The sequence below is a fragment of the Drosophila obscura genome, unplaced genomic scaffold (assembly GCF_018151105.1).
Source record: "Drosophila obscura isolate BZ-5 IFL unplaced genomic scaffold, ASM1815110v1 contig_9, whole genome shotgun sequence".
In the NCBI taxonomy this organism is placed as follows: Eukaryota; Metazoa; Arthropoda; class Insecta; order Diptera; family Drosophilidae; genus Drosophila; species Drosophila obscura.
This window is the reverse complement of record NW_024542883.1, coordinates 4,895,371-4,909,907: the sequence shown is the minus strand read 5'-3', so window position 1 is coordinate 4,909,907 and position 14,537 is coordinate 4,895,371.

Sequence of the window (14,537 nt, the reverse complement as noted above, 5' to 3'; positions counted from 1 at the left end):
TGGTTACGGTTACATGGTTATCGCTTTTCAGTATACGTAATTTCCTTTGCTCATATCCCGCTTTAATTTTCAGTTGTTGGGCATACTCGTATTGTGCATGCAATTAACTCAAACAGGTACGCAGCCTGAGGACAATGGCTTGTTGCGCAATAAGGATTGATTCTTAATCCGCTTAAAATACCTTTACTTCGTGTGACTATTGAGAACATTAAGTATCACAATTGAGACAGATTAAAATAAAATAAAATAAAAAGAAATACCAAATCATATTGTGTTCTGGATATGTTTAATGAATGGATGTTTCAAGTTGATTACTCTCCAATTTACACCGAAATATGCCACAGCCTTGGCTCATGTAATGTTGCATAATTCGTTTAATTACTGAAAAAAAAAATAGTATTACCGCTTGAGAATTTTAACTAATTTCTTGGACAAATAAAAATAAAACAAAAAACTAAAAAGCGATACATAAATATGTAGTATATGTGAAAGTGAATGTACTTATGTATCTTCATATGTATATGCTAGCCACATTATTAAACTTCACTCTGACCTCTTGAAAAGTTGTCGGCCAAAAAATGTTCTGGTTACCAATTCTTCAGTAATGACCGACCATACAAACTCCTCGCCGGGTGCCGGAAAATCCTTGCAGCAAGCCGCACACAATTTTGTTATTTCTGCGGTAGACGGGCCCAAGTAGACTGCAGGCTCACCACAGCAGCATAAAGAGAATTTTTCAGTTTGCTATCAGGGGCTCATTTGGCTGCCGAGAAGGCAAAAGTCTGGCCAGACGGGAAAACACACAAATGCACCCCGACACTAGCTAGGATCATCCGTATCCTTTGGCCGCAGTTTGTTTTTCGTAGCCATTTTGTGGAGGAAAACAAAACGTGAATAAGTTGTTGCTTGTGGAATTTGGGTTGTGCTGTGTTTACTTAAAACTGCAGAGAGGCTTCCCAGAGAGACCCAAGAGAAGCAGCGTTGTTATTAAAGCAATCTATGAGAGCGCTGATAGACGACTCCTCCTAATCCCAGCTTACTGGCTATCTGGACTAAGCTTATTTCCATTTTTGTGTGACAACAGGGCACATATGAAGTCCCCTGTGGCATAACTCAATTTGGCTTTGTTTAGTGTCGGTCCTTGGCCAGAGATGATCAAAGTCCTGTGGAGCGAATAGGTCTCTCTGGAGGATTCTCCCCTTTTTCATTTCCCCAAAATACGACTTTAATCATATTTCTTCGCATCCCTCTGAAGCGTCTTTCTGCTGCATCTCCGCTTCCTGCCTTAATAATACCCCAAAGCATTTTACCAAAATTGAAAACTCGTGCAAATAATTTGCATAATGTGCCACTCGTCTCTCACACATAATCATCCAGGAAGATGGAGAGGGAGAGAGAGGGTATACTGTTGTCTTGTTTTTTTTTGCTGTCAACACGGTCGCAGCTCGGGTCATATTTATATTTTGTATTATTTATGCATATAAACATATAATACCCTCTTTATGCACAGTGGTTTAAAGTGTGGTGAAAATTTTGAATTTTATGAATATTTTCTTAAGTGTTTATGCAAAGTCACAATTGTATAAGTAAAATAAGATATATGATATATATATATTACTAAGACTACCATTTATACAAAATATTACCTTATCAATGAACCACTGTGTCTGAGTGTTTAATATGCAAGACGTTGGTATTTAATTCATTTTGTACCCGAAATTGCCCTGAAATTGTTAGCACCCAGAGAGTTGGCTTGACCTAATACCACTGCCATTAGTTAAATAATTATATGTTCTTTTATGACATAAACCTCTATTTATGGGTTGGGTTGGTTACATGGAATATTTATATATACATATGTTCGCATACCTTTTAATGCATTCCCACGTTTAATCACTCAATGTTTAAGAATTTCCATGTCCTCGTTTTGGACACAGCTGCAATTTATTTATATTGTGTGGGATGCCTCTCTAACTCTTCTTTCCTCTCTTGTTGCCCTTCGCTGTTTCTCTAGAGTACTCTCTGACCTGACTCTTGCCATTGGCAAAGCTTCAATAATTGCTGCCAAATTGCAGGCGAAGAAGTCAGCTCTGCGGCAAATGGCCGAAGGAGAGAAAACTTAATTGAAGTGTAAGCTGTTGAAGATGGACCCGCCTCCTGCTTCCTCCTCCAGAGCAGTTTCTACTTTTTCCCAGTGCGCTGCAGTGAAGCCAAGTCACGTCAAGCTGAAAAGAAAAATAAAAATTAAAAAAGTAAAAGCCGAAGCCAAAGCCAAAGTTCCCACCGCCCGCTCTAATGGATTAATTTACTTTGTCGCAGTGCCAAAGCAGCTGCCAAAGCACTTGAAATTGGAAGGCATCGGGGCGTGTAAAAGGTTTTTGTGGCATACCAAGCCACCTCCCATACCCACACTTGTATACTTTTTGTATTTTTGTTTTAGGGGTCTAAATTCCCGTTTAAATGGTGCTTGACGTTTTCGAACCTAATTGAAATGCTGATGAAAAGAAAATGGTTGCTTAAAAAACAATAATCAAAAGTGAAACAACACTAAAACGGTTTTCATAGACAACTACACACAGACATGCTGACACACACACACTTATACACTAACGCAAACAGATGGACACCTTTTGTGTTAATAAAAAACCGAAAGCAAAAGCAAAAACCAAAACCAAACAAAAGTCAAATAGCAACAACACACCGGAAACAATGTTGCAGCCATGTTTTTTGCTCAATGCCCGTGTTAGTTGGCCAAGAGGACGAGCGACGATATTTACTTGTTCTGGTCCCCGTTTACTCGTTAGAGCGACACCAGCAATAAGCTGGGAAACAAAAGGAATCGACAGGGTTGTATCCTCGTTAATCAGATAATTAATTAAAATTTGTTATTTGTTGGTTAATAGCTAAGGTGGATACAGAAATACATTCAAATTACTATAATCCTGCTAATAAGATTATTCCATGACACACGCTTAAGCAAGACGATGATCCTGAATAGAACAGCCCTCTAAGCATTATATAAAAAGTTGTCTTTCAAACTCAATTAAGTGAATTGGGCTTAGAAATTCCAAGGATATATGTAATTGGCTTTAAAATTTAACATTTTGAGCGCCATTTAATTTAGATAAATTAAATATTTAGTTGATATAATTGAAAAACTAAAGTGTCATCAGCGAATGGGCTTCAAATGTTAATTAAGCATAAAACCATAAACTAGTAATCCCATTTTGTTGGAGCTAAAAATAAATGTTCAACAATTTTGGGAAATATTAAAAGCGAAACTAAATCATTTATTAACACTTGTAAATAATTGTTAGTGTACACCTGTCCAATATACCCAGATTCGGGTGCATATGCATAACATGGTCGTGGTTTTGGGTTGCTCCTCACTCATCCACAGTTTGCTGGCTGCCATATGTTGGTCAAAAATAAATTGAAGTGGTTTCCTCCCCCAACATAAACATATTTTAGCCGCCTGTGTGCGCTTTTCTGTTCTCTTCTCTGCCGTTCTTCATGCCCTCGCTCCTTCAGTGTTCCCTCGCTCTCTGGTGTTCAGTGTGGCAGCCGCAAGCATTTAGCAACCGGCGCCTTAGCGCATGCAATATTAGTTGAAAAACCAAGATAAAAACTGCAACACCATGTGGAAGTCTGTGGTGTGTGTGTGTGTAAGTGTGGAAGCAGAGACAACGAGATAGCAATTTTGGCATTAAATTAGGTGACTGCCCCAGTCCCTGCTACCAATTCCCCTTCAGCTCCAACGTTTTACCTCTTTTACCTCTTGCCCAGGTGGGACAGCTTAGCCTTTGCGACATCACCGAGGGTTCGTCTTCGTGTTCCCGCATGTAAAGTTGTTTTTATGTGAAGCCCCCTGCCCAACCCCCATGGTCCCGCAGTTGTTGTGAGTGCATCATTAATTTTAATTTGTATTACCCAAGCCGACAACATGGCCAACTGGCAGTCATGGCGAGGACGACCAGGACACTCGCCTATCCAACATTTATAACCCTTTCCAGAACCCATTTCCTGCTACTGCCCCGACAACCGCAATCCGACAGCGTCACTTGCATGGCTGTTTAGTTTCACTTAAAGTGCCTCTTTGTTGTCTCTCTTGAGGTCTCTGTAGTCGCGTTGGCCTTTTTATACACTCACCGAAGACAGACGAATTATATATACGGAAAAACCAGCAAGGGCATGCCAGGATTCAGTGAAATTCTGATGATTATGTTATGTCCCATGGAACGTACAAATTTCTAAATTATACTCTTCTCAGAATTCTTTGGTAATTTCCATTTTTGCGAAAGCTAGCCACGAACTATTCTCTTGGCTTAGTTTGATTTTTGCAGCTCCAAACCGAAATGATTTGCCAAATAAACATCATGACTTTTATAGAAATAATCAATTGAATCTAAAGTTTGGTTTTGGTTTGCGAGGAGAAATGTCTGTGGCGAAACTTTAAATAAAATAAATTAGAATTGGAAAGGTAAGAGAATGAAAAACCAAATCAAATATTCTAGTTCAATCAAAAATAGTTTTTAATTGACGCTGTGAGTCACTGAACTAACTGATTTAGCCAGCAATATGCAGCTTAGAACAAGATATTCTGGGACTCTGTATATTCTCATGTCACCTCATGACAAATATTTTACTTTCCATACCACACCGTCCAGACAGTCCGTTACAAATGTTTCTCTCTCTCCTAGGGGGTACCACACTGCACCAGGAAGAGAAGAATATTTTTTTCGTGCCCGCAACTATCTTCAACTATTAGTTTTTCAGAACAACTTACAACTGTATAAGTATACCAGGGAAATTATAAATTAATTATAAAAAAGTTATCTATGAAAAAACATATTGTCAGAGTTTTATTGGCTGTAGCTTAGTGTAACCAAAGACAAAAGGGTCTGTCCTGATTTTCTAAATGTTTAATTGACGCTGTCGATGTGGCCTTGAATTCATAAACATATTTTGGCCACATCTTATAGCCAAAACAAAAATATATATTATATTAAAATATTTTCTAATTTATTAAAGCACATTACATAGCATTCATAAATTTATTGTTCGAGGGCATTCACTGGTTCTTCATGGCGGAAATATAAACGCTTACAATCTGAATATAAATAAATTGGCCCCATTTTCATCAGAATATCCAATGCTATAACTATTTTCATTAGGCAGTAAATCACAGCTTAAAATACCTAAACTAAACTTACATAAGTAATTTTCGTCATTAGTTTGTTTTCCATCCGCTCTTTACTTTACCCAATGAATATCGAAGTGTATTGGGAAATTTTCTTGATTTCTTTATATAATACTTTTGCTAAACAGCAGGCGGCTAGGCGGTTTCTCGTGCTGCCATATCAATAAAGTACCTCACAAATGACTCACCATGAAACTTGGCAAACTTTTAGCAGGTAGATTAATCTACCGTTGTAGCCAATGGAATCACTAAATACTTAGCACCAATTGGCACACACTGAACCTCCTAATTAGAAAAGCCCAACTAATTTTCATTATACTTTTGGATAGGAGATTCGAGTTGAGTAGATATGTATGCTCACTAATTACCGAATGGACTACTTCTTGCCCCCAAAATGTAGAGTGTGTAGAATATGTCGCAGTCGTACATACAATTTTGGTGAACAATGAGTTCTGAGATAACAATTAGTATGAAGGTAAGAGACTACAAGCTCATCTCTTCCTGATCGGAACTTAATAAGCGAATCGAAAATATACACATTATTGTAAGCTATTTTGGGTTGCTTCTTCCAACCTATAATACATGGATACACATGCATATGAAATTTATTTTGCTATAGGTGTATTTTTTTTTATTTCAGCATTCAAATATTTATGCTTTATTATTCCAAACGCAGAAATTTTAACAATTTAAACTCCCAACTGAATACCAGAACGAATACAGCCTTCCGATAATAAATTTTTAACTGCTCGGCTAACTCACAAGCTCGGATATGTTGCAGCAGCGGAATGTCAGAAAAGGGCCTCCAGAGAGTCGGGGAATTTAGAGGAGAACTTCTTCAACATGAACTACTCTCGTACCTGTATACTCGTATATGTGAGCCTACAATCAGCGGTTATGCAGGACAAGGCAGACCAGGCGCGCCCCACGCAACAACATAATTACACTTGTCAGTTCATTGTGCCACAAATGCTCTACGCACACATAACATACACATGCCTCTCACTCTACCACTCTCTGAGCCTGCCCTACTCTGCAGCTGGTAGACCATGGACCATGGCTAGGTTAACGGTCGTTTGCCGGACGGACATTCCGTGTAACTAAAGTCGCATGTTTCACGTGCCAGTTACATGACCAGAGGATGATGAGGATGCTCATGAGGAGCATGATGATGATGATGATGGTGGGAACCATGATGATGTCGCTGTAGTTGATGATGGTAATTTGTTGTGGCTAATTGCGTTAAAACCGCATGGGCAGGCATTGAAACGTGACACATTTTTGCGCCATTTTCGGGTCACGGCAACCGCCAAGCGCCAAGCAGCTGCAACGAAAACTGAAACACAAACCAATATTCGTACATAAAATATTCCCAGATCAGTAAATACACTGAGCAGCAAAAAGTTTCGACTGCCACAATATTATGAATAGAACTTCCCTCTGGTTGCTGTTCCCAGTGTAGTCGGCACATGCTATCGGTTGTCAAGCAGGCCGACAGGCTTTGAAATAAAGTCATCCCGCATCGAGGCAAATGTTTACAGGCTTACGGCCGCTGACAGCAAAAACGTCAACTTCAATCAGCTGCTCAGAAGTCAGACGGGCTCATCCGCGTTGTTGTCCATGAAAGTCCGTGTCCCTGTCTACCCGTATTCCCGAACAATCGTGTCTGCGCAATAAATTTGTCAATTTTTATTTATTATCTATGACTTCTCCGTCCCTGACATGGGTTTGCTCATTTTGCTGAGCAGCTCGAATTGTACAGTGGACTATAGCCAGTGCGGACATTGTATGTTGTTTACAACAAGTAAAACTAAAGCCTGCGGAGCATCGCAATTTCAATTGAGGAACCGCATGATATCCTGATATTGCTTTTATTGTCTTGAATGAGTTGCAAACGGTTGCTACATACATACATATTTCCAAAACTTGCTGCAGCCAATATTTCTTACTTATGCTAATGATAATACAAATTATTTTTTCACTAAAAAAACAACCACCGCGCTTATACGTTCAAATGAGTATAAAAAGTTTAAAAAATTGCTCGAGAAACTCACATTTCCTTATATTTTCTGTTAGGTACCCCAACTGACAAAGCAACCGGAAAACACAATGCCCATCGATACGAATTCTGTGTTGATGGACACAAAAATTTATACACTGTGATGTGTGGGAGAGCCAACATGGACGCGTGTGTGTGTATTTTTATGGGGAGGGGTGTCTTGAGGTATGCTACAGTTTTTTCGTTATTTATTTTCCCGCTTGTGTGTGTGCGCCTTTTTTAGTGTGTCAGTACACATCCACAGAGAACGTTGCGATCCATAAATAAAATTTAAGCTACACCAGAATGACGACAGCTGGTAAATATGTGTGTGTGTGTGTGTGTGTATGTGTACTGGTATGTATCTATGGGCGCACTCAAGCAACAAAAGGTAGCACGGCGCAGTGGCATTTGATTTATGATTGCTCAGACAGTGAGGTTAAGACTTTGAAAATATTTTCACAGGCACACAAAACACGGAACCAAAAGGACATTCATCGGACTGGCATGCTGGTGAAGGGAGTGGCACAGAATAGGCCCAAGTTCAATGGCCTTAGATACCCCGTCGGTTCTCCCTTTTACCAACATTCTCTCGTTTATTTCCTCGGTGTCTCCTCATGTTTCGTAGGGCTTTGTCGTCAAGCTTTTATTAGTTGCTGCTGCTCCGTCTGCTGCTGCACCGTCGTTGTATTCTCTCCGGAATGCCATGATGCAAAGCACAAATACTCACACTTGACGCACACAGGCCCCTGCCCCGCTCATCTTTGTCGCTGATCCTGCTGTTCAATCTAATGGGTTCACATGTATGTGTAAAACTGTGAAACATTTGCCTAAGAATCTGCGCAAGAATCTAAATATCTCTCACGTTTCCTTCTCCAAATATAAACTGAGAGAAAAAGCTCTTACAAAAATGAAAAATATTTATTATTATTATTTTGGATTTTATTAAAAGGACGGATCATAAACAGAAGGTCAGTCCACTTACCACACAACCGACCGAGAGGCGCTTTCTTGCATTAAGGATAAGACTAATGAGCCAAAATATAAATACATATAAACATAGATCAGTACATATTAGTATTTGAGGAGGAAAAAGAGACTGGATAAAATGCGGTACAGGCAGTTTTAGTCCGACCGTAAAACTTTAAATTTAGATGCAAGGCAAGAACTAAATATTTTAGTTTCTAGTTGATTAAATATGGGCAATTTAACATATCACCCCTGCTTTAGTTTTATATACCACTCCAAGCCTGATTCTACGGTAAGTTTATAAAGGTGGGGCTTATCAATAATAGTCTCTTAGGTAAGATGGTTTTCGTATCCTCAATTTGCATCTCAATTATTGAGTTTGTTTCTGAGGTCAGGCTAGCAATATGAATGGATTTAAGAGGAGCTAAGTCGAATGGGGTAGAAAACTATATTCTATATGTTGGAAGCCTAATTTCACCGCCATGGCAAATCAGAATAAAGATAGTCAAAATTTTCTCTCCGTGCGGACGGTTGAGGAAGGACTGGTAGCAAGCTGACACTCGACTGAACGTGCCTGTTCGGTTTATCAGGCCAATAACGTGTGCGAGAACAAGCTTCAGCATAAGTCTAGAGAAGTTGCATTCAAAATTCATTGTTGCGGGTGTTTGAGCTGGCGTTGCTGGGGGTTTCCTTATTATGGCAAATAAACTTGCATATCTTATGTGCTGTCGAGACAGCCCTGGGTTCCTTCCTTCTCACCCCTTCTGCTCTCCATGATACTTAACTTTTCGTTTCGTTTTAAACGGTTGCCCCAGCCCATTGCCACACAGCCCGGGAACTGAATCATTTTGCGAAACAATTAAAGTTCTATTAGGCGGCAAATGCAAATTCTGCTCGTTTCGGGTGCTACTCCCCCTCATACACTCCTCGAGCCCACACTTGGCTGCCATTTTTCCGTTCTGTCGCATAAATGTGTTTGCCAGTTTAGTGCATAAGCCGTTTTAATTGTTTCGTTAAATGAGCCAGCAGCAGCTGCAAGAGCAGCAGTAGAAGGCTTAACCAGAAAAACTTTTCAACCAAAAAATAGAGAACGAAACATGAAAAAACGCCTGCATCGCAATTCCGACTTTGGGATACCTGCTAGTCAAAATAGGTTTATTATATTCGTTGATAATATATAATCTTACTTTAATCTTACTAAATTGCAATTACTAATCTCTCAAATGAAGCTTCAATAAGTAGTGAGCAGTTTCCATAATACAGGCACACACCAAATCGTCTTGATTTTGCGCTTGTACCCTCCAAAAGTAGGTTTTAAATTCAGCTATTGATGTTTATGCAGATAATATATGTAGGAATCGGGATGTGGCCCACATTACAGAGAGACTCGAAGAGAGTGACTCGAAGTGTGAGGAGAAGGCAGAGTCATCATCAGTTTAATTCACATCAGTGCGAAAAGTCTGGGGTCACACTAATATACTTTATGTATCAGATGTATAAAGATGTATACTTTATGGGATAAGACCGCTTCCTTCTGACTTATAAATTCGTACATACCCTTGTACGGGCACAGGGTAAGAAAAGAAACTGAAGAAACCGCTTTGCATGCTCTTTTATGATATTCAGATTACTGGAATTCCTAAATGAAATAAGTGACCATTAAGGTTTGTGGAAAAGATTATCGTTTAATGGGGCAAAGAACTTGATGGAAAAAAAACACACTTTTAGGCGACACCACTTGATATCGTTAGTTTTCGAGTTCAAGTCGATGTTTTCTCGACCCCAAAATACTCCATCATTTCCTTTACAATTTTGAATGCAATCTTTTTTACACATGGCACAGAGAATGTCTGGACCACTGTCAACACATTTTACCTCCAGGGCATTGTGTTGCAACAATGGTAGAATGTATTTTATTTTTTCAATTTTTTTCCGTGACTGTTATACAATTTGTTTAGAAGTTAAATTCGGCAAATGTTTGTCAATATGTTTTTATCAAATGGCAACAATATTTTCACATGCATAAATTTGTCTATCGAAACGGAGCATAGCATTCCACACTTATACGCACTCCCATGCCCATGGCTCTGTGTCTGTCCGTAGCTGTGTGTGGGCGCGACACGTCCATTTTGGAGTTTTATGTTTGTGTCAATAAAGTTTTATTTTATTATTTTCGCATTTGGGGGAGGGGGACATAGAGCGGTATGCATGTTGCCTGTGGCAGTCGCATGTAGCTCTATTGAATTTGTATGCGTCACACTCTCGCACACCTTTCAGGCTCGTCGTTTCTGTACCCTTGCAAAGGGGATTATGACTTCGAACAAATGTTTTCAATGCAAAAATGGAACTACATACTTAACCCCATAAAGAAATATATTCATATTCATCTGGTATACAAGCTATGAACATGTGAAATTATCTGGTTATCTCCGCATCCTCTATAACTGTCGGAATCGCTTTAGTCATATTACATGCTGCCAACTGAACGAGCGGGCAAATAAAAAATTTCTGTGAGAATAACTGCTTTGTCTCCAAAGATAGTACTAACAAAAAATCAGAGTTTTTCGATAATATATTAGCTGCAAGATCCATCGGTCTTAAGGCAACACTATGTGAAATAGCTGGCTATCTGGATATCTGGTAGGGAGAGGATGGAAAGGGTATGGAAAGATACGACACCCAAAGGCTGTTATCCACATGGTTTTTCCTTTTGTTGGGGTTGAAATACGCACGTGGCTGGACCCGAATAAAACATGTTGCTGTGTTGCTCTCCAGCTCCGTTGAGTGAACTCAAACTTATCGAATTTATGTTTGACTGTGTATTGAATTTTAATGTTCTTTGGCATTTTCAAACGACCAGGGGTCCTGGTTTCCCTTTTGCCCCTCATGCTTCACGCACAAAATGCTTGGGGGAATTTGCTGCAAAACTACTTAAAATAAACCCATCGCTCGTCCTTTCAAATTGGATTTTGTGCAAGTGAAAGAAATGAAAGGATCGGACGCAGAATAGATTGGGGAAATGCAAAGTCGAATGGGAATCTGCGGGTATACGACTGTGTTTGTGTGCGTTGGGGGAGTAAATAAATTTTATAAAAAATATGTTTACCAAATAAAAATTTCTGCAACTGCAACCGCAATCAGGGTACATATATCGCCGTGGGAGGGTGGGCCTGGGGATTGTGGAATGGTTGGTTGTCATTTACATGAAAGGGGAAGCATCAGAAGCATCTGAGAGATGGAGCCCGCCCCCACAGCTATTAATGTTAGAATTTATGGATGCCAACTTACAGCAGAGGCAACTTTGACAACTTGCAGCGACAACAAGAACTACAGAAGCAACAATGCACAGTGTTAACGGCATCGTGCATTGTTAGCAAATTCAAGTGTCTGGTGATGTTGCAGCAGCAACAACAGCAGAAGCAGCAGGAGGAGGAACAGGAACAGGAGGAACAGCAACAGCAGCAGCAGCAGCAAATGCAATGCAAGGCAGCCGGAAGTGGCAGCAACGGCAACAACACTTGCTGATAACCATAACATTGAGTGATATACGAGAGCAAAGAGGGTTGAGTGTGTATCTGTGTGTGCGCCTCCGCTGCAGCGCGCTGTGTTGTATCTACTTGTGTTGGGGTGTGTCAGAGTGTGCTGCTTCATTGATTAACGCAGCACAAGCAGCAGCCCAGAAGCAGTCAGCCAGACACGAGCTGGGTGTAGCAGTAGGGCTGGGCGTAGTCGATGGTCCCACTAATTTCTGCTGCACATGCATTTTTTTATGTCCCTTGCACGCACACACACTCCCCCACACATATGTATATATACTTATGTCACGGCATCTATATCGGTATGTTCTCCTCTTCGCCGCTGTTCCCTTTTCACTTGTGAAAGATTTTCAATACGCTTTCCCACTAAACGAGTGGAGAATGCAAATACGTTGAGCTGGCAATACTTCCAAGTACAGTAAGGGGTGACAATTTCCCTTTAAACGATACGAAACGACTGAATAAATATGGTAATATTTTAAATATCCAATATACAGTCTTGCCAATCAAATTTCCTGATTAGATTCTCAGATAACCCACGCAAGATAACCTTGAAAGAGTATCATCTAGTGCTGTGTCGGCTCTTCACTCTTCGCATATTATATCCTCTGGTCTCGTTTTTGCTTATGTCAGCGTCAGCCCAGACGCCAAAAGTTGAACACAGTCGAATGCAGCGGGGTTGCGGCGACGCTACATTAGTGACCCCATTGTGAGCTTTAAGAATTAAGCTCAATATTTTGTTTGGAGGTCAGCCATATTGTAAATTGACTGCCTAGACCTCAATCAAAATATATATTAGCCCAGACTGCACGAAGTGCTGGGACCCTGCCCAGCTACCTCCATTCCGGCAGCTGCCAAGAAGTGGCATGGCAGATTCGATAAAGGATATAACAGAAATGTATTGTGTGAGTATTGTATGTCGACATATAGATTGTTCGACACACACACCCACCCACACACACACACATCCATATCAGCGCTTGTTTGTTATTTTGTAGTACTTTTTCCTCATTTTTGGGACTTTTGCAGCCTTGTGGCTTTCATTGGAGCTCCGTGCTGCTTTCAAACTTGCGAGGAGTGCAGCTGCCAAATGTCTGCCAAATATATAGAACTCTATTAAGTTAATGTCGCGTAATTTAGCAAACTGTCAAAATCGCTGGCAAGTGAACAGGAACTGAATTCGCCAGCATTCAATAAGTTTACTTGACATGTTCCGTGCGCCGGCAGCAGCGCTGCCAAGTTGTGTGCTTGGGGATAATAGAGTTTTTGGCATGGCTTTTAAGGTCTCTCAATCTTTAAGGACCATTTGGAGAGCAGGAATTATTGCTGTAGGGACTAAAAAAGAGCAATCATAATTACAGCATCATCCCAAACGAGGCACCTTCCACTTGCAATTCGATCTAAACATTTGGTATTTTTGGCTTGTTATAATAAAAGGCAAACGAAATACACGGAAAACTTAGACAGACAGTTTCCTACAGTATGCAAAGTATTTGAATTATTTACCATAAACTTTTTTGCACAACTTGAACAATTCCTTTGCACAAAATGGTACATATATTGTATGCGAAAATTTCCTCTTTCAGCTCGGACCAACTTCAAAATGGTCGATTGCTGTCGATGCGTGGCACAGGCTATACAATTTTTATAGCATACTTTTCCGTTTTGTAAACATGAACGAGTCGGGCAGTGGGGGGAGCTGGAGATGAAGAGCGAATAGCAAGCAAAAGTTTATATGATTTTTATTTGAAAAATACCAAAATTGATTTTATGCTCTCTTCGTGCAACAGCAGTCGGAACATATTGACAGACAAACAGGAAAAAAAAAGCTGCGAAAGCATCTCTCTCATTCCGGAGTCGCAAATTGACAGCAGCGACGTGGATGGCTTACCTGATGCCCCCTGCACTTTGTTGCAGTATGTCACTCAGTATTACATTGCTTCAGAACAAGATCTTCCGGTCCAAAAAAATTGCTGGAACGTTGTTCAAATGCATTTCAATAGTGTCTAATTGTTCTTGTCCTCGGGGCAGCTGCAATATATATTGACATTCTCCCAACCAACGCTATGTTAATTGGAATTTTGTCTGCGGTTGATATACGAGGCGATTTTGCATCAGTTGGTATGAATTATATGAGAAATTCCGCATGTATTTCATTTGTTTGACATTATCGTGCAGTTGCCAATTTGGCAAACGGTTTGTCAATAAGTCATTTAAATAATAAATACACTGGCCACTCGAATGGCTGTTCCGATTAAGCGATAATGATTGTTGAACCCAACCGCATTCGAAATATTGCATTATTATGGGTTATTTATATTTTAAGAATATCTGCAGTATACTTATATCTGAATAGATTGTAGGCCGATCTTTATAGTACCGTTAAATTTTGGATTTGGTTTAAACGGTTCTCGACGAATTAAGCGAATACCTAGGTAGATATTTACATAGAAAGACGAATACTCGTGGAGCTTAAAGAATGTATACATTTCTTAAGCGGGCATTTATCTCATGCATTGACGTCCGGTCATATGTACCCAGTGGTCCATTCCAAAGTCCAATAAGTACCCAATTTTCGCTTGTTCGGGATTGGAATCCAAGACTTTTAACGCTTTAATTAAATTTTGGCTTCACAAAAGTTGCCAATTAATTGGGGCTGCCTTGCTTCGCTGGCTTAACATCCGGCGCGTGTGCATTGTAGCTTACAGTGGAGTCTTCCGCTGGCTGCCACAGAGTTTGCACTGCAGCTGTGCCTCGTCTTGTGTCCCCTTTTACAACCCTCTCTCTGCCTAGA